This window comes from Triticum urartu, chromosome 1 (assembly GCF_003073215.2).
Source record: "Triticum urartu cultivar G1812 chromosome 1, Tu2.1, whole genome shotgun sequence".
Taxonomy (NCBI): Eukaryota; Viridiplantae; Streptophyta; class Magnoliopsida; order Poales; family Poaceae; genus Triticum; species Triticum urartu.
Window position 1 is genome coordinate 314,649,023 of NC_053022.1, and position 14,891 is coordinate 314,663,913.

The window sequence follows — 14,891 nt, forward strand, 5'->3', positions numbered from 1 at the left end:
GCCGAACGGACGGCACCTCCGCGTTCAACACACGTACAGCCCGGTGGCGTCTCCCATGCCTTGATCCAGCAAGGAGGAGGGAGAGGTTGATGGAGATCCAGCAGCACGACGGCGTGGTGGAAGTAGCGGGATTCCAACAGGGCTTCGCTAAGCGCTGCGGGAGGAGGGAGATGTGTCACGGGAGGGAGAGGGAGGCGCCAGGCCTTAGATTGGTTTGCTCCTCCTTTTTCCCCACTAATATAGGGCCAAGGGAGAGGGGAGGCGCAGCCCTTGCCCCTTCCTCCAAGGAAGGGTGCGGCCAAGGGTGGGAAGGAGTCCATCCTCCCCAAGGCACCTCGGAGGTGCCTTCCCCCTTTAGGACTCTCCCCTTTTCCTCTTCTCTTGGCGCAATGGGCCTCTTGGGGCTGGTGCCCTTGGCCCATATAGGCCAAGGTGCACACCCCTACAGCCCATGTGGCCCCCCGGGGCAGGTGGCCCCACCCGGTGGACCCCCGGGACCCTTCCGGTGGTCCCGGTACAATACCGGTGACCCCGAAACTTGTCCCGATGGCCGAAATAGCACTTCCTATATATAATTATTTACCTCCAGACCATTCTGGAACTCCTCGTGATGTCCGGGATCTCATCCGGGACTCCGAACAACATTCGGGTTACCGCATACTAATATCTCTACAACCCTAGCGTCACCGAACCTTAAGTGTGTAGACCCTACGGGTTCGGGAGACATGCAGACATGACCGAGACGTTCTCCGGTCAATAACCAACAGCGGGATCTGGATACCCATGTTGGCTCCCACATGTTCCACGATGATCTCATCGGATGAACCACGATGTCGAGGATTTAATCAATCCCGTATACAATTCCCTTTGTCTAGCGGTACGATACTTGCCCGAGATTCGATCGTCGGTATCCCGATACCTAGTTCAATCTCGTTACCGGCAAGTCTCTTTACTCATTCCGTAACACATCATCCCGTGATCAACTCCTTGGTCACATTGCGCATATGATGATGTCCTACCGAGTGGGCCCAGAGATACCTCTCCGCTTACACGGAGTGACAAATCCCAGTCTCGATTCGTGCCAACCCAACAGACACTTTCAGAGATACCTGTAATGTACCTTTATAGCCACCCAGTTACGTTGTGACGTTTGGCACACCCAAAGCACTCCTACGGTATCCGGGAGTTGCACAATCTCATGGTCTAAGGAAATGATACTTGACATTAGAAAAGCTTTAGCATACGAACTACACGATCTAGTGCTATGCTTAGGATTGGGTCTTGTCCATCACATCATTCTCCTAATGATGTGATCCCGTTATCAACGACATCCAATGTCCATGGTTAGGAAACCGTAACCATGTATTGATCAACGAGCTAGTCAACTAGAGGCTTACTAGGGACATGGTGTTGTCTATGTATCCACACATGTATCTGAGTTTCCTATCAATACAATTCTAGCATGGATAATAAACGATCATCATGAACAAGGAAATATAATAATAATCTATTATATGACCTCTAGGGCATATTTCCAACAACAATTCCCTTTGTCAATCGGTATGTTACTTGCCCGAGACTCGATCGTCGGTATCCCAATACCTCGTTCAGTCTCGTTACCGGCAAGTCACTTTACTCGTACCGTAATGCATGATCCCGTGACCAGACACTTGGTCACTTTGAGCTCATTATGATGATGCATTACCGAGTGGGCCCAGTGATACCTCTCCGTCATACGGAGTGACAAATCCCAGTCTTGATCCGTGTCAACCCAACAGACACTTTCGGAGATACCTGTAGTGCACCTTTATAGTCACCCAGTTACGTTGTGACGTTTGGTACACCCAAAGCACTCCTACGGTATCCGGGAGTTACACGATCTCATGGTCAAAGGAAAAGATACTTGACATTGGAAAAGCTCTAGCAAACGAACTACACGATCTTGTTGCTATGCTTAGGATTGGGTCTTGTCCATCACATCATTCTCCTAATGATGTGATCCCGTTATCAATGACATCCAATGTCCATAGCCAGGAAACCATGACTATCTGTTGATCAACGAGCTAGTCAACTAGAGGCTTACTAGGGACATATTATGGTCTATGTATTCACACGTGTATTACGATTTCCGGATAATACAGTTATAGCATGAATAAAGACAATTATCATGAACAAAGAAATATAATAATAATACTTTTATTATTGCCTCTAGGGCATATTTCCAACACCGCTGCCCATTGGCCCATAGCCAGGCCACGAGGCGCACGCCCCTACAGCCCATGTGGCCCCCGGGGCAGGTGGCCCCACCCGGTCCCCTGCCTCCTCCTCCACGCCTCGGAGTCGCCCCGTCCGCCTATATAAGCATCGCCCCGGATCCCTCTCTCCCTTCTTTCCCTCCTTTTCTCGCTATATACTGTTTACTTTGTTTCTTTTGTTTTCTACCCTTTTCTATCCCTGTCGGTCGGTAATATTCCTTCCCCCCCCCCCTCCTTTTGAGTTTTACCACTTCTATTTTCTCTTTTATTAGGTCTTTCTTTTTGCTTGACCCCCCAGCTGTTTTTCTGTCTTCAGCCCTTTTCTCCCTTCTCATTTTTTCATTCGTCTTTTCGCGCAGCAGTATGATTAGGATTAGGGCATTTAGGTTGTAACCTGGGTGGTTGTAGATTAGATTGCGCAGAGCTTTTCAAATCTGTTCAAACATCTCAGTGGCTCAGATTTATGTACTTATTGTTTATTTAAATAGCATTGTCCTTTTAAAAGCAAATGTACCATTTTTCGTTTAAGTTTGTTGACCAAGGTTGTCAAAATAGTAAACTCAGCCAATGTGGCATGATAAACTTTTATGAGCAACTTCTTTATACTGGGCAAATCAAATGTAGGTCCAAGTGGCTTCGCGACAGGGTTTTGAAACACTGCTTGTGGGTGACCATGGGATGCCCGTAGGAGAGACAAATAAACATAGCATACGGAGAAATAATTGATTCATCACAAGTACATGCAGTCTTTCTTTGGTCATACATGCAGTTTAATTTTTGTTGACAGACCATTTTACTCAATTTAATTATCTTATTTTCATTTGAGAACATCTTATTGCTCTCGCTTTGTACTGGTAAAGGAATGCAAGTGTTGGAATTCTGGTTATATTGAATATTTTTGCCGTCAGTACAACATTACCATGTACTGATATATATGGGATAATAAGCTTCAGTGTATGAAGATGTTGTTAACTTCTGCTCCCATCATGCACGGCGTTAGCCCTTGATGTATACCTGCACTTATTAGCAATGTGTTTCACCTGTTAGCGATGTACACAATGATTTCTGCAACCCTTACGGGAGAGTCACCTCTGTTTAATGCACCTGTTTCAGTAGAAGCACAAACAGCCCTCCATGAAAACTTCGACAGTTTTATGTTTACATCACAATATAGAGACATGAGTTTTTATAATTAAGTTGGGACATGAGTTTTAGTATATTTTCTGATTGTATCAACATTGACTTGCTGGACAGCCGTACTTTCTAGCATATCTTCAATGACTTGTTGGACAGCCGTACTTCCCTAAGAAGACTCTTACATTGGTTGCAGACTTGAGTCGTCTATGGTGTAGTCTAACTAGATCTAATGAATGACTTAGCTGGGAATTAAGTTTTGGGACGAGTTACCAAGCATTATCTTATCAATCCATGTAGCGTGGCGTGCCGCCGCACGCTACCCGCTAGTCACCAAAACCCTATATCTGGCAACTTTTTCGCAACGAGGTTAACCCCCACTTGTTTGACTGTGACTTCTTGGCTAACTGGATGGCGACACGTGTATTAATTTGGGATCCGGGCATGTAGAATTACCTTGTGACTGTAGGCTCTCTATAGAAATTTTTTTAACGTGTGTAGCGATTTTTTTGGTGCAGTTAGCGATTTTGGTTGCGTGTGGGCCAGCGTGGTGCCTTGACCTGGTTTCCTAAGATTTCTTTGGTGGTTGCGTATCAGGTGGGCTACTCCTGTTTTTCCCTTGCATGGCCTTCGTGCGGTCGGTTGCATGCACGGGCTAGATGAGTTGTTTTTTGTTGCTGCTGCCGCGTGAGCGTTCTATCGCGTGTGCACCTCCTGTCGTCTCACGTGTGGTTTCCCTCGACGTTTTCATCGATGCCGCTTTAGTCGTTTCTTCGAGAAACGGGCTCGCTCGATGGTTTGCAGGAAGGCTCGCGTGAAATCCTCCACCACCGTTTTTACCTATATAAAAGGCCCTCCTCTCTCTCGATCTAGGTCATGCATCGTACTCCCTCCGTTCCAAATTACTCGCCGCAGAAATGAATGTATCTAGAATTAAAATACATCTAGATACATCCATACCTGTGACAAGTAATTCAAAACGGAGGAAGTAGTAGTCTGGGGCAACCATAGTATAGGACTTGGGACGGTGACTGCGAAGCCCATGGTAGCGGGCAGCCTCGGCATGGTGTCGCAGCACGAGCGACGGAGAGCCCGGCCATGCTGTCGGCCCCTTAGCTCGACCTGGCGGTCGCAGCATCTTTCTTGCACTCACCCAGTGACCCACCTTCTATGGCCCGTCTGGCCACCGTTGGGAACTATCACCTCGGGTAGGCTACCGCCGGCAGCGACGCGAGGAGGTGCTCTGCCCCTGCTTGAACTATAGGACGGCGAGGTCACAACGGTTGCGTCCTCTGCTTCGGAGAGGGAGCCATGATGAGCGGCGATGTCAAGTCCTTCTTCCAGTAGCAGAAGGCTCACACCGCGTGCGGGCAAGCAAGCCCACCAACGGCGTTTCCAAAAAGGCGGTGCAGCAGCACCACCTCGTGCAGCTCCTCCTCTTGACAGTCCTAGAGTTTTTGCATTTTGATGTTAACTGAATTGGAGATTTTTCCTTTTTGCATCTGCATTTTAACCGAATTACATAGATTTTTTGGGTGACTGGTTCTTTCAGTGGAAACAAACACGCACGTATACAAGCTAGACACTGTTACATTGATCAACTTAGCCTGGTCTGACACACATAGGAAAGAGCTTTGCTGGATGGCAGTAGGGCTACACGCTAGAGTTGATGTGTGAGCGCTATGCAGGTTGCGCCGCTGGTTCCGTGGATTTTGTGGGCAATCCATATAATCCTGCTTAAATTTGCCATTTATAGAGAGCCAGCAACCCCTAGAAACATTTGAATAAAGTGGCGAAGGAACAAACCGCCAATATTTTATACTTGTGTGTGGGTCAAACTTATCGTGTAATTGGGTGTGCATGCATGCAGTGTTGCACGTGGGTCCGATGTGTGATTTGACTACGTGGTGTTGTGGCATGCTGTGGGGTCCGTGGGTGTTGCATATGCATGTGATGCAACTACGTGCATGTCATCCACTTCGGCGTGTTAGTGTTCTGTCCATGTTTCTGTTCAGTAGATGGATGTGCTTTTTTCTTCTTCCTTTCTACGAACGCATGTGCTTGCTATTACTCGTGCAGTCGCGTATCATGGTCATATCCACGCGGATAAAGTGGGGTCTAGAATCAATCCAAATGGAAAAAGATACAACTGCTTACATCAAGTGGCATGCACTAACACCAGACACGAAAAAGATCTAGGCAATTAATCAAAGGGTTTTGTTTGATGCGAGTAAGTAAATTTATCATGAAGATCTGACAAATTTATCGTCAGGTGGAACTTTCCATCAAATGGCATCATAACCAATCCTCGAGAAAAATCTGGAGACATCTGATACATGCAGGTGGAGTTGGCCACATACTCACATCGCATATGATCTCCTCCAATCACGTACGATATTTTGTGAACAATGCTTCATCTGAACCTGTAGATCAATTCGACTTCTTAGGGCATGGCAAGCGAGGGATATGATCTGGATGGTTTGCTTAACAATCTGTATACGCTTGCACATTTTTAGTGTTTAGTCTTGCTAGAAAGAAATGGCAATGTATATTTTTCATCTTGCAAGATGTAGCACTCACAACGTTAAATGTATCCTTTCAAAATTGTTCATGTGCATAGCTTGATTTGTTGTGGTTGTTGAGTTATAAGTTTATAATGACAAGCTTACACACATGAAGCCCTTATTTTTCATCACATGAACCAAAAATAGCAGGCACACATGTACGTACTGACGGGGGTATACCAGAATGATTTGATTTCAAGCTCCGGTCACGTCTCTACTCCCGTTTGAACTTCTCTGGTATCCTGTGTGTCTTTCCATTGTGCAAGTTCCCATCGTGTTAATACCTTTCGGTACGCCATGTTCAGTTACAATAAAAGAATCTTCTCTGGAATGTAATAGTGTTTTCTTTCCATCTAAATTGTATGCCATCTGTAATATAGTTATAAATGCAAACCTTTACTCTTAAAATGCCTTGTGGGATGATAACAATGCAGTTGTTTCCCTTTAGTTGCCATCCGATGAAAAGAATGTACACGCACAATATTCCAGTACATACAATCCCCCCCCTATTAACGGGCGCGGCGTGCCGCCGCGCGGGGTTCGCTAGTAAATATACTAAACCTGGCCAGGATACTTTTTTCTTGTTTTTTTGACTTTTTCTTGCAGTAAAAAGCGGACCAATGAGGTGCTGCCATGATAACTACCGGGGCCCTAGGGGGGTACATTATGGGTTGGATTTAGCAATCCTGCGTCATAAACAGGACATCCCTTCTGCTCGGCATGTGATGCATGGCATCTGTATCTGATTTTTTTTCGAGAGTACGCCTAGGCGTACCATATCTTTATAGAAGGCAGAATATCAAGTACAAAAGACTACAACTTGCTGCGAACAACAAGTGCAGTTGAAACTCCACACTCACGCACACTACAACAGATACAGACACAACCCAAAGGAGCTTACCCTAAGCACATCATCTAGCCGCGTCTCGACCAGCACCGAAAGCCACCAAGAACAACAACTGCAAACGAGCTTTCCTTGTCGACGCACTAACCATCCATGAATGCCTAAGAGGAGACGGCGAATGGATAGTGGGACTCAGTCGGACCCGAGAAAGCCACCATCTTGATACTCCGGCAGCTGCGTACATAGCGCCCAAGAAGATCTGCTCGGACCAGTGACTAGCACCGGAGAACCACAACACAACCTTGAAACCGAGTCTCTAAACACGATGCTCCCAACGGAGTAACGCCGTCAAGACGCCGCCATCGCTAGTCCAACAATGAACCAAGGCTTTCGCCCGGAGACAATCATAGCGTGGGGGAAGATGCCGGCACACCACCGCGACGCCTCCACGGAGGAAAACGACACCCACAGGCGCCCTCATCGCAAGCACCAGCCAAGGTGCGTTCTGTTCCTGTTTGGATGGGTCTACACACCGGCTGCTTCTTGGTGCTGTTGTTTGGTGGTATGTACGTGTTGATTTACATCGGATGTGTTGTACTACTTGAGATATTTCCACGTCATCCATGAGTTGCACCTTTTGGTTGGCACGTGTGTGCTGTGTACAACTTCAAGTCGGTACCGCTTCAGCCGCGTGTTCTGGACACTCCTGAAAACCCTGCTCCAATGCCGTGCATAACTCAGCCACCTATTCGCCGCCGTACTGGCCTATAAAAGGGCTCTTTGTTGTACGTTGCATCTTGCCCAGCGCAGCAGCGCCAGGCTGCCTCCACCCAGAAGAAGCCGCCCACAACGCTATCCTCCTGATTAGTCACGTTGGCGCTACCGAGGCTCCCGCCGACGCCCGCTGCAGTCATGGTGGTGTCGACAACGAGTACGCCACCACCACCACAACCTGCCACGGCCATGGTGTCGACGACGATGATTACGCTGCAGTGTTTGGCTTCGCGGCGTTGGCGCGCCGCCTGTTGAAGAAGCGGAAGGAGTACATAAAGATTTGGTGGCGCCGGGTTCGTGTGGCTGGACTGATGGATGCGGGAGTCGAGCTGCTGGCCATCAAGATCTTCTCGGATACCCACGGTTTCCCCTACACGCGCGGTCATCGCTCTGCCATCCGCATTTCACATGTCGACCGTCGTCACCGAGACCTTCCGCCTTGGTCTCCCAGGTGTACGCTTGTTCGTCATGGGCGACGACGACACGGTCTTCCTCCCGGACAACCTCCTCGCCGTCCCCTACTACATCGTGCATGGCGGAGCTGGGCGTGACGACACTCAGGATTCACCCAGTACGACGTGTACAGTGACCTCCTGGCCCCCTCGCCACTCACCAGGTGGCGCCGCTGGTGTCGCTGCACCACTTCGACCTAGTGCGGCCGCTGATCCCCAACGTGCATTCGCGCCCGGCGTCTCTGCGGAGGCTGTTCGACGGGGGTGATGCAGCAGTCGATATGCTACATCATTGGTAGAAAAAGAGCCTATAGTCCCGGTTCGTAAGGGCCTTTAGTCCCGGTTCCTGAACCGGGACTAAAGTGTCGGTACTAATGCCCCGACCCTTTAGTCCCGGTTCAATCCAGAACCGGGACTGATGGGCCTCCACGTGGGCAGTGCGCAGAGCCCAGTCAGGAGACCCTTTGGTCCCGGTTGGTGGCACCAACCGGGACCAATAGGCATCCACGCGTCAGCATTTCTGTGGCTGGGGTTTTTGTTTTTTTTGAAAGGGGGGTGGGGTTAATTTAGGTGTTTCATATATTGTGTTAGCTAGCAATCGAACTTCTTCTCCCCGCATCTTTCAAAAAAAAAACCCATAAGAGCCTCCTGACGTCGGAGGTTTTCGTGGCGCGCTCGCAAGCGCGTCGCCGCTTCCATGGTCTGGACCTCTCCTCGGTCTCTCTGCTGTGGGCGCGGGCTTACCATCTGCCGGGTCATGACACGGCACCGCAGTCGTGCCGCGCTGCAGCCGCCGTTCCCCCACCTCGGTAGGTCTCTGCTGACGTGCCCTGCGCCGTTCCGAAAGCTCTAGCAAACGAACTACACGATCTTGTGCTATGCTTAGGATTGGGTCTTGTCCATCACATCATTCTCCTAATGATGTGATCCCGTTATCAATGACATCCAATGTCCATAGCCAGGAAACCATGACTATCTGTTGATCAACGAGCTAGTCAACTAGAGGCTTACTAGGGACATATTATGGTCTATGTATTCACACGTGTATTACGATTTCCGGATAATACAGTTATAGCATGAATAAAGACAATTATCATGAACAAAGAAATATAATAATAATACTTTTATTATTGCCTCTAGGGCATATTTCCAACAATCCCGCTGGTCCCCGAGCTCCGCTCGGCCTCCCAAGCCAGCACGAGAGCGCCGCCGCCACCGTGGCCGCCTCCAACTCCCGCCGCCGCGTCCCTTGCCTCCTCCTCCACGCCTCGGAGTCGCCCCGTCCGCCTATATAAGCATCGCCCCGGATCCCTCTCTCCTCCTCCTCGCAACGCGCCGCTATTGCCTCTCCTCGTCGCTGCCGCACATCGCCGCCAACACCACGCAGTCGTGCCACCGCAGCCGCCGCCCCACCTCGCCGCTCGCCTGCGCCGCCGACCCGCACCTTGTCCCACCGCCGCGTGGAGCCGCCGCCACCAAACGTCGCCGGAGCCCGATCCTCCGTCGCCACTGATCTGATAACCACCGCCGCCGGTCTTCATGCCGAAAACCGCCCGAACCAGTAATAAACCGCCCCGGTCCAGTTTATTCTTTTTAGGTTTACTTCGGTTTTCTTTTTAGCCAGTTTTATTATTTAGTTAGGTTATTTAGCGAGTGTTCGCTCGTTAGCTTCTGGTAGCGAACGATTTTGTTCTGTAGGGTTCTGTAGCATACGTTCTTTCGATTGGATTTTTCTTTTTATTTTAGATTTCGGTCAGGGACCCATCCATGAATATTTTATTTACAGATTAGCCCCTGATTTTTCAAACCCTCACAACTTTTATATCGTGTGTCCAAATCCGACGAAACCAACGCCCACTACTTAGTTATGGTCCCCTCTATCCAGTTAAACACCTTAAACATATGTTTGAAAGTTTAAAATTTGATTAAAAACTTCGTTTGATCATAACTCGAGTTTTATAACTCTGATTTAATTGTTTCTTTTTGCAAATTAAAGCTCTTGACCTAAACTTTCTGATAAGGCCAAATTCACATATTTTGGTACTATTAGAAATTATTTTATGTTGCAAGAGTAATTTGCTTGGTTTTGATGTTTTCCGAATTGTCTTCTTCATTCTTCCTCGATCTTTTGAGTGATTGCTTATGTGTGGTTACTATTGCTTGCTTACGCTAGATTGATCGAAGTGTGACGAGTAGAACTATCAGGAGTTATGAGTGCGGATCATCTTCATCAATAGTACAAGGCAAGTTCACACTTTGATCATACTTTTCATTACCCAGTTTTTATGCATTAGCTACAATCCTCAAACATTGCATGAGTAGGATCTTAACATGTGGGTTCTGGGAAGTAGATGATGAGGTAGAACCTATTGCCCTTTTATTATCAAACCCTTGGGCGTTACTTCTACGCTATGCTTAATTTTCCATGCTATGCTCGTAGACGTGGATTGGGTTTGAGTGTATCCATCACAGATGTGAGATTGTTAATTAATGGTTAACTTAAGCTGGCTACTTAAACACACATCTGGGTGGATTGGTTGCGGGCACCTTGGGATATACCAGTGATGTCCTTTTTGGTTCGCCACCCAGGCTCAAAGGGATCATAAGATTATTCACGCTAGAAACTTGCGTGCGCAGCCACAAGCTATTATGGGTTCTAGCATAGTTGAATATGTTCCGTGACCTCTTTCAGTGGTGGGCTAGCAGATGTAGGGGAAAGTAGGTGTAACTGTCCACCCAGAGTAAAGAGTTAATGTTTCTGAAAGACTGTGTCTCGGTCATCCGTTTCTCAAACACCATGTAGTGCGAGAAATCCAACGGAGGAGATCGAGTCTTGTGGGGAAAAGTGTGCAAACCTCTGCAGAGTGTACAAACTAATCATGATTAGTCGTGTCCCCGGTTATGGACAACTTGAGTATCTGGTACTTGAATTATTGATTTGATCTCATCACTTTACTTAATTAATTTGTTGGGTTGTTAACTTTTAATTGGGATTGAGTTGGAGGTACCTTCTCAATAATTTTCAACCAACTTGGTAGTTAAATAAAAATATATTCCTTTGATGTAGGGAAAAATTGGCTTTATGAAAAAATTAAACTTAGAGCCTCGACCAGCCAAATATGCATGTAGTAATAGCCATTATTCAGCATTGCTCTACAGTGTACGTTCAATGTACTGACCCTTTGTGGCTGCAATGTCTCATGTTGCAGGAATCTTATGACAAGTAAGTGATATGTTAGGGTTACGATTTCTACACTCAACTTTGTCGTTGGTGTTGATGGGGATCCACGACCTTGTTGTTACTTCCGCTATTTGGATTGAGGTAATAGTATTTATGTTACTTTATACATGTGATTTACCTCTATTATAAATCCTCGAGTACTGTGTGTGTCAGCATACCAATCCAGGCATGACACTTAAGCATAGAGACTTGACCGTCTGAGGTCGGGTTGCTACAAGATGGTATCAGAGCACATGTTGACTGTAGGACGTGACCCCTAGAACTTGGCAAGCCCATAGGAAAGATTTTAACAACTTTATTTTCAAAAAGATCTTTTACCTCTCTTCCTTTCTGAGATTTATGAAATATCCCTTTTAGTTAGACTATACCCCTTTCTCCTTTTGACCACACAAAGATTCAACTGATGAGACCACTCCAAGAAGTAAAAGTTATCGGACAACTAAGACCATTTTGGAATGAAGAGTATTTTACCGTGCATTATAGGAAACTACAACGGTTGGAGACTCTGAAGACTAGGAGAATTTGAAGGCTCTGAAGAATTCCCAGATTTGTATGACCTAGGAATATTACCCTTATGGAACTTGGCAGACTATTGAAGCTGTCAATACCCGAGATCAAGGTGTGTCGGAGAAAGACCGGAACATAGAGCATTAGCACTCAAAGATTTTGTCAAGAAAACCCTAAGGCAGGAGATATCAACTATGGAATGATAGCTCATGGAAATGACAAGAGCAGAAACATGGCTATCCATGATGTTATCACCCACTTATGCTAGTATCACCGTGCTGAGTTAAGCATGCATTTCTTCGGAAGGAATGGATGATAGAAGGGCTAATGGAGCACCTATCAGCAAAACATGAAGTTTTAACCTTAGCTGGTGAATCACCAGGATCTGCATTATTACATCAAGAAGTTTAGGGTGGATTTGCAAGAAGCCGTATTTGACAAGGAAGCAGTTCGTGAAGAACATGAGACCCAGAAGCTGAAAGTAGCCAAGCTGGAGGAACAAAACCTCGAGATACCGTAGATTCGTCAGGAACTGAAGGAGAGTAGGACCATGGTTCATGCCAAGGATGTTGAAATCCAGAAGTTTGGAACGCAACTCTTAAAGGACGTCATGAGAGCCTTCACGTCAACAGAGATGATCTGGTAAAAGAACTTGACAAGGACAAGCACGATCGGAAGAAGCCATCGGAGACATGAACAAGGCTTGAAGAGTATGAAAACTTTGAAGATTTATTAACCTTTAGAAGACCAAACCCCTGTTATATACCCACGTTAGAGGCGACGTTTATGAGATACCATTTGTTTGATGTTTTTCCGCCAGCCACAAAATAAAATATGTCTCTTCAAAACTATTGTTTGTATTGTGTGTATCCCTCTCTATCTCTCTTATCTCACCCCGAAACCCTGGACCCAATAGAGGATGAATGGAGATGAACTCATATTTCCGGGAATGATAAGTCAATTGGAGATGGACCGATGGATTCATAACATGGAGGATCATATGGAGAATAACCCTATAGTCGGAAAGGATATGACCCAGCATGCTCTTCAGTGCTTTGAAAGAGGTGATGCTACTTGATGGAGGATGTACCAAACCATTAATGGATGTCAAGGAGTAACCACTTGGAAAGAATTTAAGCTGACTTTGCAAAAGTCTTGGCTTGTGTCCCAGAAGTTGAAGCCTTATGGAAATGATGTGAAGAAACCTTGTGCATGCAAGCTTTGTGGAGAAATAGGACACAACCATAAAGGACACAAGGATGAATGCCCTAATTGTGAAGGAAGACACCCAGATGAAGAATGCCCAACTAGGAAGATTACTTGTTTCTTGTGTGAAGGGACTACCCACTACCCTGCTCAGTGTCACATTTACCCCATGGTACAAAGAACCATCCAGCAGAAGAAAGAAAAATGAAAGGAGCCCTTGATACGACTCCAACGTATCTATAATTTTTATTGTTCCATGCTATTATATATTCTGTTTTGGATGTTTAATGGGCTTTATTATACACTTTTATATTATTTTTGGGACTAACCTATTAACCCAAGGCCTAGTGCAAATTGATGTTTTTTGCCTATTTCAGTGTTTCGCAGAAAAGGAATATCAAATGGAGTCCAAACGGAATGAAACCTTTGGGAGCGTGATTTTTGGAACAAACGCGATCCAGATGACTTGGACTGTACATCAAGAAACAACCAAGGAGGCCACGAGTCAGGGAGACGCGCCTGCTTCCCCTGGGCGCGCCCCCCACCATCGTGGGCCCCTCGTGGCTCTCCTGACCGACTTCCTTCGCCTATATATACTCATATACCCTGAAAACATCCAGGAGCACCACGAAACCCTATTTCTACCTCCGCAACCTTCTGTACCCATGAGATCCCATCTTGGGGCTTTTTCCGGCGCTCCGCCGGAGGGGGCATCGATCACGGAGGGCTTCTACATCAACACCATAGCCTCTCCGATGATGTGTGAGTAGTTTACCTCAGACCTTCGGGTCCATAGTTATTAGCTAGATGGATTCTTCTCTCCCTTTGGATCTCAATACAAAGTTCTCCCCGATCTTCTTGGAGAACTATTTGATGTAACTCTTTTTGCGGTGTGTTTGCCGAGATCCGATGAATTGTGGGTTTATGATCAAGATTATCTATGAACAATATTTGAATCTCCTCTGAATTCTTTTATGTATGATTTGTTATCTTTGCAAATCTCTTCAAATTATCAGTTTGGTTTGGCCTACTAGATTGATCTTTCTTGCAATGGGAGAAGTGCTTAGCTTTGGGTTCAATCTTGCGTTGCTCGATCCCTGTGACAGAAAGGGAAACGACGCGTATTGTATTGTTGCCATCGAGGATAAAAAGATGGGGTTTATATCATATTGCTTGAGTTTATCCCTCTACATCATGCCATCTTACCTAATGTGTTACTCTGTTCTTATGAACTTAATACTCTAGATGCATGCTGGATAGCGGTCGATGTGTGGAGTAATAGTAGTAGATGCGGGCAGGAGTCGGTCTACTTGTCACGGACGTGATGCCTATATACATGATCATGCCTAGATATTCTCATAATTATTCGCTTTTCTATCAATTGCTCGACAGTAATTTGTTCACCCACCGTAATACTTATGCTATCTTGAGAGAAGCTACTAGTGAAACCTATGGCCCCGGGTCTATTCTCCATTATATTAATCTCCTGTCAACAAGTTATTTCTGGCACCGTTTATTTTGCAATCTTTAATTTTAATCTTTATCATAAAAATACCAAAAATATTATCTTATCATATCTATCAGATCTCACTTTTGCAAGTGGTCGTGAAGGGATTGACAACCCCTTTATCGCATTGGTTGCAAGGTTCTTATTTGTTTGTGTAGGTACGAGGGACTTGTGTGTGGCCTCCTACTGGATTGATACCTTGATTCTCAAAAACTGAGGGAAATACTTACGCTACTTTGCTGCATCACCCTTTCCTCTTCAAGGGAAAAACCAACACATGCTCAAGAGGTAGCAAGAAGGATTTCTGGCGCCGTTGTCGGGGAGTCTACGCACAAGTCAAGATATACCAAGTACCCATCACAAACTCTTATCCCTCGCATTACATTATTTGCCATTTGCCTCTCGTT